Below are 16,065 nucleotides of genomic sequence, written 5' to 3'. Positions count from 1 at the left end.
GACTTGAACGGGATGTCATCATGCATATAGAAAGATGCAGAATTTGCCACTTGGCTAAATCCAAAGGTGAAAATACTAGGTTATACATGCCTTTGCCAGTTCTAGAAGCACCTTAGGAAGATGTGAGCATGGATTTTGTTTTAGGTTTACCACAAACTCAGAGGCAAAAAGATTCTATCGTGGTAGTTATGGATCATTTTTTTAAAAATAGCCTATTTTATTCCATGCCAGAAGACCAACGATGCTATTTAAGTAGTAAACTTATACTTTAAGGAGATTATGTGTCTTTATGGCATTCCCAAGACTATCACTTCTGATTGTGATGTGAATTTTCTCAACCACTTTTGATGGATGTTATGGGAGGAGATAGGAATTAAGCTCCAGGTCAGCAGACCTAGTTATCCCCAGATAGACGGTCAAAATAAAGCTGTAAATAGGATTCTTGGTAATCTTCTTTACAGTTTCATGGGAAAGAATTTAAAGTAGTAGGACCTCATCTTTGCTCAAGTTGAATTTGCCTATAATAACTTTATCAACAAGCAATTGAGAAGTGTTCGTTCGAAGTTGTTTATGAAACTCATCCCTTTAGTCCACTAGACTTGACCCTTCACTTGATAAGCAACAATATAGTTCTGATGCTTACTAAAAGGCTAAGGAAATTAAAAAGTTGCATGAACAAGTTCATACATGAATACAGCAGTAGAACTTGAGATATAAGACTCAACGTGACAAGCATTAAAAGTATTAAACTTCTAAATTGGGCGACTTGGTTTGGATATATTTATGAAAGGAACGATTTCCTAAACAACTAGATGCCAAGCTTGTAATGACCCTAAATTTTAACCTACATATTTTTTTCTTTTCTTTTCTCAATTCATGTTTTATTTAATTATCCTGATTCTATAGCAAATGAAGAGTGGTGGTCTAGTAAAACTTATAATAATAGCATATCTAAAGGTTTGAAGTTTGAATTCTTCTAAGCAATAGATTAATTTTATTTTATTTATTTTTTAATTCTGGGAAAATTACCAAAAATTGCCCTTGTCTTTTATGTTAATAGAAAAGTTTGACCCTTTTTTGTAATTTTCCCAATTATTCTTCTATCAAATTTTTACTCTTCTACCATGCGAAAAAACAGAGCTTCAAGAAATTTCATTTTTTCCTTCTCTTCACTAACCTTGAGTCCCCTCATTCTTCAGCATTGAGCCATTTCTCTCTTGTCCTTGTTGTTGATTTCTTTATTGCCATCAACTTGAGCTGTCCTCACCATTGTGGTTGGCAGCTGGAAGTATGAAGATGCTAGTTATGTTGTCATCATTATCTACTCTTTCAGGTTTGTACGGGTGCATGTTCAACCTTTCTATTTTCTTCCCTTGAACCACTGGACGTTTGTGTGTGTATAGCAAGCTCAAATATATTTTTTTTCTAGTTTAAAATTTCTATTTCCCCTCCTCATTGAGCAGCTGGATTGAAACTCTCCTTTTCTTTTTTGGTGTGGTTCAGGAGTTAAAGAGTGGCATCTCCACTGCACATTGGTTGGAGGTAAGACACTGATTCTTCCTCCTTCTCCTTCTGTTTCAATATCAACATGTATTCTCCTTCTTCCTTGGCCGAAGAGTATGCCCCTGTTCCTCTTAGTTGCTATCATGAATTTTTTGATTGATGCTATGCATTATCCTAAGTTGGTGATGGGCTGAATGTTGATGATAGAATTAATATTGGAAGTTGATTAAATTGTTAGGTGATTATTGTGAGTAGAATTGGAATGCACTCAAGATGTTTGTAGAAATGCTTGAGAGAAGAAATTTGTAAAAATAATATTGCTAAATTGGCATAGTATAATTTGGAGAAGTTTATGTGCGAGAAGTGGCATGATTTATTGATTGAAATTTTAAAATATCAAATTAGGAGTAAGGATTACATAGAGTGTTTGTATAATGCTTTATTAAGTTTGAAGAAAGCATGAGAATAGTTGATATGATTTATAATTGAGGATGAGTTATAAGAAGGTATAAGGATGAATTAAGATATATCAAATGGTTCATTTGACTCAAGTATATTTTGATTGTTAAAATGATCAAAAGAATAATTTGGATGAATTAACGTGGCTAATTTCTATATAGAAGTTTAGTGAAGTTTATGTGTGTGTTTAGGTCTATAGGTAATGTGGAGCTAAGCTTGAGATGTATGAGAGAAGAATTCGGTGGAATGTAAGGGTTCAATTTCCATATTGTTAGTTAAAGGAACATGCGTAAGTAGTGATTTGAGTCATTAATTAAGCTAAAATTCTAAAGTACCTAAGGTAGATCATGTTAAAGTAAATGACGGTTGTGGCATTTCATTAAGCTTTTGAGGGTATAAAAGGAGGTGGAAATATTGTCTCTTGTTTTAATTGACTTGTTAATAAGTTAATTAATTTATAATGAATTTATAGATTGCATATTTCAAGTTGCTATATTATTTGGAAATCGAATTTGAATGTTCACCAAGTGTTGGAAAATTACTTGATAAATAATTTTAAAATTATGATTTAATTATTAGAAAATTAAGAGCATTACTAGAATTAAAGAGAAAAGTTAAAAGATGCAAGTTTTAGAATTTTAAAAAATTTTTAGGTGAGTAGGTGGTGTCCCAAATAATTTCTTGCAAATTGTTTATAAAATTTCTTTATTTAAATATTTACATTATTCCTTTATATGTTGTATATATATTCTTGTCAATTTTAATTTTAGGATTCATACAATTCTTTTTACTTGCCTAACTTTTATATTAGCTGGTTATTATAAAATTTGCTTTATATTCATTAAGAATTATACTACTGTTAAAGAATATTTGGATCTAGTACATTAGTAATAAAACATTTATTCTAAATATTTTTGTTGTTTAAATTTTATAATTTATATTGCATATAAAAAAATGATGATTCGTGCATAGAGAAAGTTGAAAAGAAAATATGATAGTTGAATATTACATTTTGAAAAGAATGGTTTTCAATGGACGTTTCAACTTCATGCACGCTCAATTTGAATTAGGGGGACTGAGTTCAGAAACTGGATGCTAATGGCAATTCCATTAGCCCTTGGCGCGTCATGGTACACCTAGCTAGTAGGGTGGAGTTTGGTGGTGCTAGCCCCATGCGTAGGCCAATGTACATGGAACGGAGGGATGAATATTCGTAAGCATCATAATCACGCTTGTTTCGTGGGCTTCATGCTTGTGCTTGTTTCGTGGCTTTTAGTCACGCTTGATTATTTTATAGCTTTAAGTCGTGCTTGTTGGCTATTTGCCCTCATAGACTGTGTGTCCACGCTTGTTAATCGTTCTGCTAAAGTTTCACTAAAAGTGAATTTTAAAAAATTCATTATTTTTAAATTTATTTTATCAAATAAACTATTATTTGATCGTATATGGTTTTATATAGTAGATTTCCTACTAGATTGGTTTTAAAAGAAAAAAAAAGAATTAATTGTTTTATATTATTTATTTGCAAACATTTTTTTATCATTATTTGAATTCTTTTTATATATTTTTATGAGTTCTACTCAATAATTTATTGTTAACCTATGAAACTCTAAAAATATTGGTTTAGTTCATGGTTACACTGTTAAGCAACTTTGTCATTTATTGTTAGTAAAATATAGGTTTTAATATTTCGTTGATTTGTTGTGAACTAAATTTTATTAATTATTATTTTTACATGTTTTATCTCTAAATTTTATTAATTATTATTTTTACGTGTTTTATCTATAATTTTCATTAGGACGCTACTCATCAAAAAATTTCTTTGGTCTCAAATAATGTAGTTGACCTTGAACCTCCTGTTAATCATTGAGGGGCTCTATTGTTTTTTTTTTTTGGATAATGGTAGCATACTTCAATCGTTTATTTTAATGTAAATATTCATTATATTATACAATGGTACTTAGTGCTCCATGTATACTGTAGTTAAGTTTTAGTCCTATTTTATTATCATGTAATCTTCTAGTGTGGAGCTAAGCTCCTCTCCCAGATTCGCTGACAGGTTTATTGATTAGAGAAATTTTTGGGATGTCCTAAAAACTGTCATTTATTGTTAGTAAAATATAGGTTTTAATATTTCATTGATTTGTTGTGAACTAAATTTTATTAATTATTATTTTTACATGTTTTATCTCTAAATTTTATCAATTATTATTTTTACGTGTTTTATCTATAATTTTCATTAGGATACTACTCATCGAAAAATTTCTTTGGTCTCAAATAATGTAGTTGACCTTGAACCTCCTGCTAATCATTAAGGGGCTCTATTGTTTTTTTTAGATAATGGAAGCATACTTCAATCGTTTATTTTAATGTAAATATTCATCATATTATACAACGATACTTAGTGCTCCACGTATACTGTAGTTAAGTTTTGGTCCTATTTTATTATCATGTAATCTTCTGGTGTGGAGCTAAACTCCTCTTCTAGATTCGCTGACAGGTTTATTAATTAGAGAAATTTTTGGGATGTCCTAATTACAAGGGAAGCTGTATCAAAATTTTCATTGAATGTTTAAGAATCTATGAACTTTATAGTTATATATATATACATATATTATATAATTTATTGTTCAGTATAATTTATTTATCGCTATTATAGCTTAATAGTTGGATAATTAAGGCTTAAGGAATATGAGTTTATCTCATATTTCATGCCGGTCACACCCTTAGGACTAGGGTATGACAAAGCTGTTCCCAAGAATTGATATTCCATTCAAGATAGCATAAAAGATCAACAACAATGCTTACAAGGTGGAATTGCTTAGTTCTTATGTGTATCTGCCAACTTAAACGTTATTGATCTATCTCCTTACATTGATGATGATGAAGAATTTGACTCGAGGGTGAGTTTTGTCCAACCCAGAGAGGATGAAACGGAAAAACAATAGAGCAAAATCGTAAGTCACATAATGAGAGTAAATGGAGCACAATAAACTCTTGTAACCTCTGTAACCTTCCCTTAACTCTTGTAACCTCCCATTTACTTTGATTGCTTCAGTTTAAGAATCACAGTACTATAAATAGGACCTTTATTGTCTATAAAGCATCAGCGATTCAAGCAATAAACGAGAGTTTTCTCTTTCTATTCAGTTTCTAAGCCACATTTTAATGCTTAGAACTTCACAAAACTTAAGCAAGATTTTGCATGATCAAGAGATATAGATTTGTGAATCAATGATCATACATGTGAACAATTTTAGTTTGGCTTGAGAAGACTTAAGACTTAACAAAGTAAATGTGACTGTGCAATAAGTGATAAATCACGCGTGGCTACCGTCAATCTCATGCATGGTTTTGTACTTTGACACAATGCAATGAAGTATAGTTGCTAAAACTTGTGTGGACAAGAAAGCCTTTCACGCGTGGTTTTGTATGCAAAACCAAAGCTTAAGGCAACACATAACACAAGTGCTTAATCACACGTGAATCACTTCTTCACACTTGCAATATCTAGCAATCAGTGTGCTTAACATGCATAAACTCATGAGTAACCTACAGAATTGTAACACTTGCCCCGAGTGTTATCCAAAAATCACACAAGTCAAATAAACTAAGTGTGGTTAAGGAGTTAATCCTAAAACCAACTTAGGAAACAAACCATTTAAATCACTAAGCAAATATACAATGGAAAATTAAACATTTAAAGCCTTTAAAAAAATTTTTAGGTTCTACCTATAGCGCACGGAAGCAAGTTAGACAAAAGAAGGGTAAAAATATGCTGTCATGACAGCCCTCCCGGGTCAACTTCTGGGAGGCGCCGTTCCGCCTTCCGATCACCGATCGAAGTGATTTTAAAGCTCACAAGTCACATTCAAAGGGTACTATAAGTGTACCAAATTTCAAAAAGATCCAACGGTCGGATTAAAAATTGAACATGTTACAAATTTAGTCAAGTTTGCTGTCATGACAGCATGAAAAGCTGTCATGACAGCACTTCCGGACCAACTTCCGGAGTGCACCATTTCATCATCCGACCTCTGATCGGAGTGATTTCAAAGCCCACATGTCACTTTTAAAGAATACTATTAGTTAAATTTTGAAAAGATTTAACGGATGGATTGAATTTTGTGCAGGTTACAAAATCAACACTGTAGCTGTCATGACAGCAATTTAATGCTGTCATGACAGCACCTCCAGACCAAATTCTGGAATGCGTCGTTTCTCCGTCCGATATCCAATCGACATGATTCCAAAGTCCACACGAAGCTTATAAAAGGTTTTACTTGTGACCCAAATTTTAGAGAAATCCAACGGTCAGATTAAGATTTGAACACCTGGATGCAAAAGTGCAGCTTTTTAGTAAAAACCATTTTCAAAATTGTCCAAATCTCATCCTAATGGTTACAAACCTGTGGGAACACTTTGGACACGTCAAATAAGACTAAAAACACCTGATAGAACATTCAAATGATGGAAAAACCCCATATATCAAAATTTGACCACCCGGGTGCCATTTCCCAAAATGGACCCTGAACCCCAAAATGCACAAATCATACAAGAGTGGTCACAAATCAATCCAAATCCATGTATTTATATAAATACATATGCTAAACATTTTCACTTGGCTCAGAGCTCCTTGTGGGGCCCACGCACCCACTCTCTCTATCCAAGGTGTATGTTTGCCCATAGCATATCATTTGCAATGCAACCACTTTGCATTTGCTTATAAAATCACATATATATCAAAATAAATATCTGCTTATAATAGAAACTTGGTCTACTAAGTAAATCCATCAAAACCACACACCATAACCAAGTTTCCTAGCCACAAGTCTGCAAACAGACAAAAATTCATACACAAGCACACAATCCACACATATTCACACACACACACATAATCATATCCTACTGGCACCCTAATCTTAAATACATTACAATATATTTGCTCAAAAGAAAGGGGTTGCAGTTCTTTACAAATCACAAGCAAACCCCTAGCTTTGCTCCTTTCCCCGTCCACCACTGGATCCTTCGCCTGGACCTAGAATATTGAAAAGAAAGGGGTGAGACAACCACAGTCTCAGTAACAGTGAAATCTACATTGATTATTACAAAGTAAGCCATAATCAAATAAACAAATAATAAATTCAACATAATATATAATTTAGCCATTTAAAATGTATGAATGCATGACCTAGGCCGGTATGGCCTTTCATGACCAACAGAATGTCCCCCTGGCACTCTTTAACTCGCAGGTAAACCTTATACCTACTTGTACCTCCACAGGCACAAAACATAATCTAAGGCATGATCTAATCCACCGAACCTCCTATGCCCCTTCGACGTGAATCCTAAGCAGTTAAAGCTAACTCCCTCCCAGAGCCAGCCCAACTTACTTTTCATGTGAGGGCTACCTTGGCCAAGGCACTCAACCTCACACTTCATATGTTGGATTCCCTCCCCCACTGAGAGGTGTCGAACACTCAATACACTAACCACTTTAGTGCACTAAGCCCACAATACGTAAGACAACACTGAGTACTGACAGTGTGCCATAGAATATCAAAAATCCACACCTTCTCATTGGTGAACTCCCACCGAGATCATGCCTTTTACTCTTGTCTACCTTTCCTGAGTATTAACCATTCAACACTCTAAAGTAGTATAATATTTATAAATCTCATTTCCATAAAAACATTGTTATTAAACAATTAGAAAACATATTTGCACTATAATCAAAGTAGTACCCCATAACCCCTTATAAAGCACATTTAATCTTTTAAAACATGTAATGCATGATAACTAGTAATATTTATTCAAAAATAGCTAAAACAAAGTAATAAAAAATATAAATTCCCCTGTTACCTCAACCCTTTGGTACCAAAAGGGTTCCCCTTGTACAAAATAGGGCTCGGCTTGTTCCTTACTTCTCAATAAGTTCCACCAACAATTTTCTACAACATATAAGTGATCCACATCACTTATCATGACAAATAGCATAATGAAGACTATAACTCATACCACACAACTTGGGTCTATGAGCCATAATCCATCCCAATGGTCCATATATTAAACCAACCATTCACATAGTATCACTTAACCACCAAAACCATTTATTAGCCATCACTAGGCTAAATTTCAATTTGTATATAAATTTTTAATCAATTAAAAACCTTTATTTAGTGCCACCAACTTTCACCATTAGCCCTTATAATAAAAACCAAACCTTAATTTAAATCTTATTGGGCTCAAATAGCAAAATTATAACTAAATCAATAAGCTTAAACCATTGAAGAGCAAAAACCCAATTTCTCAGGATTTATTTTGTGCCCAAAAACACCTCTTTTCATCCAATTATTACTCAAAACATTAGATCACTATATAGAAACTCAAAACATACTCCCTAGGATCCAAAGAAACAAAAGCTTACAAGAATAAAGCCTTTGGGATCAAAATCCAAAAATCTCCTCTTCCAAAAATTGAAGAAAATCAAGAGAAAGAGAAGAGGATTGAAGTAGGGAGTTTACCTATCGTGTAGCCGAGCTCGCAACGGTCGCAAAGACTCCTAGATCCGAGCCTAACTCCCTCTCTTTCTCCTTTCTTCTTCCTCTCTCTCTCTCTCTCTCTCTCTGCGTTTTATTCTTTCCTTTTTTTTTCTGCGTTTCTGCATCTCTTTTCCCTTATAAAAGCTGATCCAAAAGTTTGGGGAAAATTACAAGAAATGACCCAACATTTTTTATTATTGCACAAAAGCCCGGGTCAACTTTGGTAATTTTTCCCATAGTTAAAAAATCAAATAAAACCAAACTTTTGCTTAGTAAAATTCAAACTCTGGGCCTCTATCAAATTATTCTAAATTTTAATTTAATTATAGATATTTTATTTTATTTTTTATAAATCCGAGTCTTAAAATTTCGGGATGTTATAAGAATCATGTGTGATTCTACCTTTCACAATGTAAACAGCTTTTATGAAATGCAATATGCAAGAAAGATATTGTTTGCAAGCTTTAACACATTTAGATGAGTCTTAATGCATATAAATGAGACATATGAGGCATTCATTTAATGATTATGAAAATCATTAAGCTTTCTAAATTTTCACATTAAATCTAAGAGAATTTTAAATAACTTATCCTAAACTTCTTCATCTTCTCTTAATTCTTCATGCTCTTGAAGATTTGACTTCATCTATGATTCTTTATATCTGCACACATAACAAATATTGCTTCCTTTGGTTTTGTAATCATCAAAACACAAGATCTAACATAGATCTTATTTGAAAATTTTTGAGTCATGATTTCATGTAATCATATATATTATATGCATTACAAATTAAAATTGAAAAGATAATATTTATTTACATTAATCAATATTGAATTTAAAAAAATGGTGAAGGACAATTGCCTTTGTTTTTCATGTTTAATAATGCTCAGTGTGGTTGAATTTTTAATCACTTCACACATTCAAATTCTTGAACGTTAATGGTAAGTTAAGTTTAATTACAATTGCCCACAAGTTTATCAACATTTAATGTTGAGAGGTGAGAATGGCATATACTCTCTCTTTCCCATTCATTGAGCCCTAGCTAATCCCTATTTTTCTACAAAATAAAGTCTTGCTAAATTCTCATTTGCTAACACATTTATCTGTTTCAATGTTAATGTTTGGTTAATTAGCTTTTCCATATTTGGCTAAGGATAAGGAGCATATTGTCATGCTACTAGTTGATCTAATTCAATAATTGTTACCACATGAAATGGAATCATAATCTGAACATCAATACTCCTACTATTAAATCATTTAATAAGCAAGTCTTTGCCACTTCCTGTTAATGGCTATGATTAATAGCTAGTAATATATGTAATTCCTTTAACCTATGTTAAATGCTTTGTCTAATATTTCAAACGAAAATCTTCATGTATGAACATCAATACTCCTACTGTTACTAATCAGTATTAAGCATACTTGTTAAAATATATTTGGCTTAAATTGTATAAGATTTTTCAAACCTCTAGTTTGATGAATACTGATAAGGGAGACTTGACTGTCATCGCTTTCATTATCTAACAAACTCAATCTTTTTATGTAAATTATATATTCATTTAACAAGTGATAATGGATAATTAACAAGTATTGTTGAGGAATTAACAAGTAAAGTTATGCAATTAATAAGTAATTTGGTTGCTTTTTCAAAACAACAATTAAACAAGTCTTGTTATGGTACTAACAAGTTAAGCTATGCAATTAACAAGTAATGTTGCATAATTAACAAGTAAAGTTACATGATTAACAAGTAATGCAGTTCAATTGAAGGAGTTATGGATTTGATAAGTAAATTCAAGTAACTAACAAGTCTTATTAAAGTATTAACAATGACAGTTACACAATCAACAAGTAATGTAGCTCTATTGTGGGAGTCACAGACTTAATAAAGAGAGTTAAATAATTGACAAATCCTGTTAAGGTATTAACAAGTCCTGTTAAGGTATTAACAAGTATAGTTACACGATTAACAAGTAATTTATTTCTATTGCAGGAGTCGTGGGGTTAACAAAGAAAGTCAAGTAATTAACAAGTCTTGTTAAGCTATTAACAAATAAAGTTACGCAATTAACATGTAACATAATAATCAAGTGGTTTGAAAATAAGGTTTATTATATATATAATTTTATGCATTATATGATTAAATGAGTTGAGTAACTTGGTGGTTTGAAACCTTTTGGTGAATCAAGGGGTCTTGGGTTCTACACCCACCTTGACCACCTTTGGAAAAATTAATTCTCCATAATTCTCCAACCACTGCCAACAGTGGTCCAGCCCGTGGTTAGAACTCCGGCAACAGAGGTGCAGTAGTTGCTGTTGCTGGCAAAGCTCCGGTCACTGGCAACGGTGGCTGATGATTCTTTTTTTAAAATATTTGAACTGAGGGTATTTTGATCTTTTTTTCCTTCCAACTTATTTTTAATTTAGTTTCATAGGACTAAAATGATATTTTGGAATTCTTTAGGAGCCACTTGAAGATATGTTGCTTCTCTCGTCCTAAAATGAAATTCTCCCAAGAATATATCCTTTTTTTTTTTACATTTTTTGGTACACCTCCTTTGCAACATAAATATCTATATCTATATGTGATTATAATAATGGACTTATCCTTTTCTATTACTTGTTGAAGTACCTTTTCCAACTCTAAATCCATTTTTTAGAAAAATGTAATCACTTGATCTCTATAATTTAACTTAATTATAACTTAATCTCTAAACTTTAACTTGTTATAACTCAATCTTTAAAGTTTTGATCAGATTGTAACTTAATCTTTATAGTTTTAACTATTTCAAATATTAGTTCCTATATTTTAAAAAATAAAAGTAAAAAGATTAAATCTTTATAATATTTATCAAATTAAATTTTTTTAGTAATTTGAAATTAATTCCTAAATGTTAACATAATTTTAATTTTTAGAATTTTATTTTAAAATATAAGGACCAATTTTTTCATTGTTAAAATTATAGAAATTGAATTGCAATGAGTCAAAGTTTAAGGATTACTCCCTTCATTAAAAAATATAAGGCATTTTTAACCGAATCTTACCCCCAATAAGGTAGTTATTTATTTTTAAATTAATCCTATTTTTCTATATTTACCCCTCTTAAATATCCTATAATAAATATAAAGTCACTATCAATATGGGCACTTGGAAAAAGGGCAATGATTATACCTCAAAAACTAAAAATTCTTTACATTTTTAAATATCCAACTCCTCAAAAAGTACCTTACATTTTTGAACGAAGTGAGTAAGTTAAAATTGAGTCAAAACTTTAAGGATTGGGTTACAATTGAGTCAAAACTACATGAATCAAATAATTAATTCTTTTTATTTACCATATTCTCTCCAAAACTCACATACCTCATCCAAATTTTCAAATCTCATCTCTATTTTTTATTCTAATTCATCCTCCACTTGCATGGTTTTTACATAGAATCTATGAAAATCATTACATATTTTTTTTATAAGAAATACATATTTCCAAAACATAAATCAATTACCTCAAATAAACATTCACAAAAATAGAGATACATGCATACAAACAATTCGCTCCTTTCAGAATTAGTCATAGCAAATTCACATACTAGATAGAGCCCAAAATAAAGGCCGGGCCTAAAGGGTCGGGCTTGAAAGTCTTGTTTAAATAAGAGTTTGGGCTTTAAAAATTAAAATTTTTAAAGTAATCAAGCTTGAGGGTCTAGCTCTAATAAGCTCTATGAAAAAAGGCTCAAGCCCCGGTGGCCCTTTAAACCTTGATAAGTCGGGTTGTATTATATAGATACACACACATACATTGATATATTTGACTAATAATGACACAATTTTGTTAATATTTATTGTAAGTGATGAAAAAAGTTGAAAAAATAATTGATATTAAATATCTACCTCCATCATCGACAAGTGGACCTACATCTGAAAGATATAATATTTTATGTTTAAATGATAATAAGGAGAATTTAGATTTATATTGACAAAGATTTTAATTTTCATCTTAAATTTAAAATTTTAAGTCTTTGTCAAAATTTATATTGAATTTTATATTAGACTTTAATTTGTTTTATGTTGAATTTTAAAATATTTTGTTTAAATTAAAATGTTGGATTTTTTTAAAAAAAAGGACTTAAAGGCCCGACCCTAAGCCCTATAAATAAAGGTCATGCCTCAGAATTAGGTCAAATTTTAAGTAATCGGGCTTGTGAATTGGGTCCACCTGATTCCCACATCTAACTTTCGGTGTGCATCATTTTTATTTGGTCATGTTAACTTTCCAAACTATCTTAGATTTCAATAAGAATAGAAGAATTATGGAGCTTGGGCTAATGAGAAAAGAATCAGCTTTTGATTGATAAAGCTCATTGAAAAATGGCGAGAAGACGCAAGCTAAGGTCCCTCCCTCCACAGAATGCTCATGTCTGAACTTGAGCTCAATGAATTTGAATCTAATTTCTTGAATTAATGATGAACATATACTAGGCTGGAGTATTCGAATGCTCATCACCCCTAATGAGATTTGGACCATTCAGATTTAGATTTAAAGTTTTTATTTCTATTTTTATTTTATTAATATAAAATTTTATGAAAATTATAAATTTTTTTAATAAATTTTTTTATCATCCTTCATTATCAATCTTAAACATTTATATTTAATTTGAATAGTTCAAATTTCATATTAATTTTTTTGTATTATTTTATAAATTAATTATCAAGATTTACTTTGAGTAGTTTAAATTTGAAATTTCTAACTTATAATTTTTTTAAAAATATTTTTAATATTGTATTTATCAAGATAATAATTTTAAAAATTATAAAAAAATTAATACTGAATCTAGATTGTCTAGAGTACATTCGAATAGTCAATTTATAAAAAAATAAATTAGGTCATTTAGATTAAATATATACTATCCAAATTGGCAATGAAAAATTTATTAAAAATTTTGATAATTTTCCAAATTTTATTTTAATAAATATAAAATAAAAATTTAAATTTAAATTTAGATCATTTATATTCCATGAAGGGTTTGATGAGTCACTAAAACCAATTCACATAGAGACTCGATATATCCAAATAAGGAAAATGACACAATCAAGCCCTAGATTATTATTTTATCCAAATAAAATCCCAAAAAATTTTAAAATATAAATAAGTCTTTTGAATCTTTAACTAATATTTTAATATTTTACAAATTTATTTCTTAAATTTATATTTTATCATTTTAAATTTGTAGCCCATTTTTCTAATTTAAATAAAAAATATGATAAATATTAAATTTGTACCTTTGACTCTCAAATTTATAACTTTGGTTAACTAAATTTGCAGCTCGTTCCAAGTACATCAAAAATATCACTTGAGAACCAAGAAATTTATTTTACATTCAAGAATTTACTAGGACTTACTCCCTCTATTTAAAAATATGACACATTTTTTGAGGGGTTGGATGTTAAAAAATATAAAGCATTTTTAGTCTTTTAAGGTATAATCATTGTCTTTTTTTCAAAAGTGCACCGATTGAATGAATTACTTTATATTTATTTTAGAGTATTTATGGGGGTAAATATAAAAAAATAAAGTTAGTTTAAAAATAAGTAACTATTTTATTGAGGGGTGTAGGGTTCAAAGTTGTCACAGTTACAATTTTCTACACCAATAGAGACAGTGCCTTCTTTCCTAGAGACTAATAATCAGACTTCAATTGTCCCTAAGGTGCAAGAAATAGTTGATATGATGAAGTTGGAGGGTTTTGAGAATTCAATATTGGCGAAGCCGCGAAGGCACTTGAGACTCGTCCACAACTTCGACTCTCTACAAATGATCGAAGCACTCGAGTGTTATGCATGTCCTACAGGACATAGCTTGATATCTTGAACATTCTGACCACTAGGACTCCCTTTACAATCACTGAAGCTGACAAGAGGTTGCTAGTTGAACATTTAAAGAATACTTATTTTTTCGGTTTCGACAAGGAATGGATTGAGTCTATAAAGACCAGGGTTGTAGATTGTGAGATATCTGAAGGTGATCGAATCCAAGAAGTTCTAAAGGGTTTGGACAATGATTTGATGATTTTGGACAATGATTTGATGACCAGCGAGGCAATGCTTGCTGCTATTCATGATGAGGAGGTTGAGGCTGCACGAGTGGTACAAGTGGCTCAACAAGAGCATGCCAATGTCATGACTCGTCATGCTCAGCTTTTGAAGGCACGTCAAGATATTCTAGCACGAAAGCATCAGTGCGGGCAGATAATTTCCTCTAAAACTAGGCATTTGGGATTTTAGCTAGTCTTTGTGTGCTTTGCGTATTGTCCTTTTTTATTTTCACAAGAGCGTTGTTATTGCTATACATAGACTGTGCAGTGTATAAATTGAAACTTACGACAATTTCGGTGTTTTTCCACCATTGAGAATGCTCTCAATTCACGTACGTCTCTGTGGAGAGATGTGAAGCACTCATATCTTATGTTGACAATCTAATAAATAAAAGTGAGATAATGATATAAATCACTTTGTTTTTGGGTGATATTATTATTTATTTTAAACACGTGGTGCAGGTGAAGTGGAAGTAAATTAGCCAATGCGTGAGAGATCCTTCTCTGCTTCTCATCTATATATATGCCCAGTTCCGGATCAAGGGGTTCAAAATCACATACATGTATACCTATTCTGAGTTTCAGAATTTGAACACACTTTCAAATCTATGAGTTTTGAGTCAAGCTTGACTCAATAGGCCAAATATACACAAGGTAACAGCCACCCTAGAGGGGGAAAATCTATGAGTTTTCAAATGTGAGTTTTGGTCCAAGGGCTTGAGATAAGAGCCTTATCTTCCACCTTTTAAGATATCTCATTCAACTCCATCATAAGGTTTATTCACCATCGCCACTTCATTCTTACTATACCCATCTTGGATTTAACATACTAAATTAAGATTCTTTCTTAGGGTAAATATTCTCATTCAACTCTATTATAAGTTGCTCGTCATTTATAGCCATAATAAATGATAGGTAAATATTTAACCATCATTTATTCTATGGTAATTCTTACTTAACCAAACAATAAATTATGAGTAAATATTTACTCGTCATTTATTATAACTATAAATGACGGGTGAATAATTACCTGTCATTTATTATGACAAAAAGTACAAAAAATGTACTTTAAATGACAAGTTATTTAATCATCATTTATATAAAAAAATAAATGATAGGTAAATGACTGTCATTTATTTGGGAGAACTTTAAATGACGGTTCATTTATAAGCAAAAATATTGTCATTTATGTTATTTTTGTAGTAGTGATAGTTCAACATTCAAATTGTCATTTAATCCTTAGTTTAATTTTAGACTGTTTTTTAATTTAAAGTAAGCAAACCACTTACATTCTTGAGCTACAAAGATTCATAAATGAGATATGGCTTTTGCATATAAGCTCATCCGTGCAGTTTTTGACTGAAAATGTAATTTTCTTCAATGTGTCTCTTGAGTTGAAAAAGACAAGGGGAAAAAAAGCATAACTGCTCCATTCCATTATTTCAAATTTAGTTTCATTTGTTCACTATTTGTC

The sequence above is a fragment of the Prosopis cineraria genome, unplaced genomic scaffold (assembly GCF_029017545.1).
Source record: "Prosopis cineraria cultivar Desert tree isolate PC_DT_omini unplaced genomic scaffold, ASM2901754v1 PC6, whole genome shotgun sequence".
In the NCBI taxonomy this organism is placed as follows: domain Eukaryota; kingdom Viridiplantae; phylum Streptophyta; class Magnoliopsida; order Fabales; family Fabaceae; genus Prosopis; species Prosopis cineraria.
This window is presented reverse-complemented; position numbering follows the sequence as displayed.